At 40.7% G+C, this 4,265-nt stretch overlaps 1 long non-coding RNA gene across 1 annotated transcript; it reads left to right on the top strand.

Annotated features, from left to right (window-relative positions):
- The first annotated feature begins 312 nt into the window (after positions 1 to 312).
- LOC119314774 lies at positions 313 to 1,464 on the top strand. Its single transcript, XR_005152451.1, has 2 exons — positions 313 to 546; positions 1,278 to 1,464. It is a non-coding gene; the product is annotated as an uncharacterized LOC119314774 (long non-coding RNA).
- Positions 1,465 to 4,265: the final 2,801 nt, after the last annotated feature.

Raw genomic sequence — 4,265 nt, forward strand, 5'->3', positions numbered from 1 at the left:
ATCCTTGTTAGTCATGACCCCTTTAGCTAATCTGTTTGGAACAGGTGGGTGGTACATTTGCATGTTGTTTGATTGAAAGGTGAAACCTCTAGTATTATCATGTTTGCTTTCCTTCGAAACGCTAGTCTTATCATGTTTGCTTTCCTTGGAAATGATTCAGCTCTAGGAGCAAATTATTAGTTTGCTGTTTATAATCTGTATCATTTATCAAATTGTGTTGTAAATTATCATTCCCTGTCTCTTCTTAATTCTGTTGCATTCCCTAGCTCGTTTTAATTCTGTTCATGTGGTAGAGTATGACTGTTGTTGTTTATCCTATTAATTCAGTTGACTTTCTCTCTTGAAATCTAGCCAAACACAGAAACAAGCACACTGCCGTATTTGTACCGGCAAGATCTCTTTTCACACCATCTAGTCCGAAACAGAAAGCTGTTGTATTCTCTGATGAACTTCAAGGCAACGAAAATGCAGCAGGATATATGCAAGATTCCTTGGGTACTTTGCACAAGATATTCATGACACGCAAGCAGAGCCATATTAACATAGGTACACCATACACTACACCTTTACACCAAGCAAGTATTTACTCTGGGGATCTTATCATCCATATTCTTGCAGCTTTATGTTCCATCTAATATGTACAGAAATCAATGTGTATTCATAACCAGACGTGTCATTAGCTAGTTTAAATCCCTCATTGTAGGCAATATAACTTGCCAGCACATGGCAATTTGTTTACTTAACCATACCTTATAATGGGTCAGCTTAGTATTTTCTTTGTTCTGCACCAGACATAACCATATAACCAAAATCTATTCCACAGCAACAAGTCTGTTCCTTGCTACCAAAAGTAGGTTACTTGTTATATTTTAGCATACTAAGGGGTTCTCTCCAACCAATTATCTTCTGCACAGAGCCAAAGAGACCCAAGCTGGGGTTGTGTTCGCTACATCAACACTTGTAATATTTCCCAATGCGTACGTTCATTTGTTATTAAGTTATATCACCTTCCCAAAATTGTTACAATCATCTTCAGTGTAGAGTATATAATATTTTTGTAGATCTGTTGGTCAGATTTATAACATGGTTGTCTGTACAAAATTGTTGTAACTTATCATCAATATTTCTACATAAAATTTTCTAAATCTTTTTGTTCTTCCAACGTACATACAAGTGAAACTTTATCCTGAAACTTGACAAAATGACACCCCTTTGGTTGGTTCTAACAAAATTACTCATATCTAAAAATGTCTAATGTTTGTTCTATTTTTGGACAGATATATTAATCCTACTTGTTGCCTCTCACAACTGCACGAGATGATAGTTGCCATGAAGAGCATTGATTGCAAGAAATTGAATAAGAAACTTTTATATATGTTGTTGATGTAAATTGGATTGTGCTGGTCCTAAACTTGCTATGTGTTGTATTTTGTCAATTCGTGTTGTAAATTATCATTTCATGGAGGATTTTGTAAACTGCTATGTTGTACATATTGGTAGATGGTTGCATAAATACTACATGATCTTTCTATTTTATGGCACTTTGAAATATGTTTTTTCTTCAGCCAATGTTGATGCTATGATCTATGTAATGTATTATGCTAGAAAAAAAATCCACTGGCTCAAAATTGCGCAGAAAGAAATGGCCTAATGTGCTCACCATGATGAATTTTGTGACGGAAAATAGTATCCACGTAGGCAGCCACGTCATTTGAATGGGTCAATCAAAAATCCTACATGGCGTTAGTCCATGACGGTCTGCTCCGTCACAATGGATTGGGCCTGGGCGGGCCTAAGCCAGATCCATGACGAATAAGAACCGTCATGTAAGGTACTATGCCAAATTATGACGCGATATACATGACGGACTTCGAGTCCGTCATGGACGGTCACCTATGACAGTTTTTCACTCACCCATGACGGATCAGAATTGTCACGTATTAACATATTTCTTGTAGTGTAGGTCCTTCTAAATAATTTCTTCACAAGTTGGTTCAAAGCTTTGAGTGAACCTATCAAATCAACTTTTTGCAACTTTCAAATTTTGTATGTACGCATAAGTTGTAGCCACAAACGTACCAGTTAACATTGTGCCGCATGGGTCAGTTAGGCCATGATGGATGGCACGAGATGCGTGGATCGTGGCGTTGGTTTCGGCCGAGTCGTCTGGCTATTATCATTGTAATTTCTCGGGTTGTTACGAGAAAAACAATAAGAAGAGAAGAAAGGGAGAAAAGAGGTAAGCAGTTGCTGCTAAAAAACTTCCTGTGTTCGTCTTCCGCTCTCGCTCGTTCGTCTCTACCGTGTGCAGCCTCGCTTTGTTCGAACAGTATCTTTTACACCACCATAAACTAAGAACCTCAAAAACCCCACTGGCTAACTTGACTAGCACAGCAACCATGGCAGACAAATTCTGCTTAACATGCATCATCACACTTCTCGCTCTCGTCGCGGGCTTGATACTCAACCCGCACAGGCGCTACTCCATCACCATCGACTCCGTCTACGGCCTTGACCTGGCACCGGCCAAGGACCTCGTGCTGGACCCGCGATTCAACCTCACACTCCGTCTCGCTCGGCCAGCCCTGGTCGCCGCGCGTGCATGGACGCCAGCACATATGTGCAGGTGTCCTGCCGTTTTGTCCCGGTAGCCGCCAGCGCTACCGTGCCAGACTGATTATGTGTCAAGCCAAAAAAGTTGATGGAAGAGCTTGTTGTTGCAAAGGGCACCGGCGTGCATCTTCCAGGATTCCATATGAATAGCCTCGCAGCGCACCTGCGGAGCAGGGTGGAGGTGTTCGATGTCACGCTCTGGCGGTCAGGCGGCCATCACGACGCCGCGTTGGTGGCATCATGTGGTGTTAGGAGGGTCGGAGATATTGCTAGATGCGATTCGGATGAGACATGCCCCGACCTAGACGGGGCAAAGGGTGATGCTTTAGTGATCATTATTACTCCGATCTTCATACCAGGATGAAACCAACGATCATAATAATCTGCTCAAGATCAACAATCAAGTGTTAGGAGATTTGTTTTGGATTTAAAGCGGAAACGCAGGGGCAAGCAAGTGCGGAGCACTCACCTGCCGGGGCCTGCCGCCTGCTCTATTTGCCTCGCGATTCACAAGGCAGATGAATCCTGGACGAGAGCACAATAATAAAGATCCCTTAAAATGCTTTTAAGTTTAAAAGATGAGACTTAATTACAGTTTTTGCATCTAAAAATGCCAGCTTTCAACAAGTTTCTGAGATATAATTTGAAGTATTCTTTTCCAGTCGTAGACACAAAATACATGTTTTTTATCGGTCGCTCGTACTGGGTTTCAACATTGCAACGTAACATATTTTTTAAAAAGTCATCAAAATATCTTCTAAACAGATCTTATTTCAAAGCATTGGTCACGAGAAATACGAATATGAAAACATAACTTAATTTTGATTTTTTTCAAAAAAATAACTTTGAAAATCGAAAGCCAAATTAGAAAACCGGCACCAGGGACGTGAGTGTCCCCACACTTACGTGCCGCAAATTCTCGTCTGGTTTGATATTTCCTTGCTAAGAAATACCCCGGGTCATATTTCTTCATGATACTTCACCCATGAGTAGAATGGTCGACCAAGTTTAATACCCAAAATTCCAGCTTTTTTCTAGTATATATTTTTTCAAATTTATTACTATTCATGGGGTGCACATGAAACCATGTTAACCTATGTATTTTCGAAACTATCAACGATTACAATACTAAATAGATCCATATGAAAATAAATTATATTACACATTTAATGATATCAACATTGTATTTGTAGTATTGATAATTTTTTACAAATATGATTACACATTGGACCACTTGATTTGAGACAAAAATTATTCGTGTTCTCTTAGAGCTGGTGGGAGTAGTCAAAACAAAAACAATGAGATTTGGTGTCATGTGCTTTAAATATATTGAAGGGTTCAACAATGACTCCATGGCGCTGTTCCTTAGGGGGCATGCACGAAGACATCCTGACTATCATCGACAAGATCAAGCAAGCTTCTATCTGGGAGTGATGACAGCGGCGTGTCGGCGGCTCATTCTGGAGGCTCGTTCTGATGGCGATACTGATCATTTGGTGGATTTTTTGTCCAAAAGAACCATCTGCCGAGTCGAATTAACAAAAAAGACTACCTTTGAATTTTTTTGACAAAAAAGATCAGCTAGGCCGAGGCGGCAGGCGCGCCAGCCAACACGTGGCACCTGCCGCCACAACACCAGACGGCAGCCCTGA

This window comes from Triticum dicoccoides, chromosome 6A, assembly GCF_002162155.2.
Source record: "Triticum dicoccoides isolate Atlit2015 ecotype Zavitan chromosome 6A, WEW_v2.0, whole genome shotgun sequence".
Taxonomy (NCBI): domain Eukaryota; kingdom Viridiplantae; phylum Streptophyta; class Magnoliopsida; order Poales; family Poaceae; genus Triticum; species Triticum dicoccoides.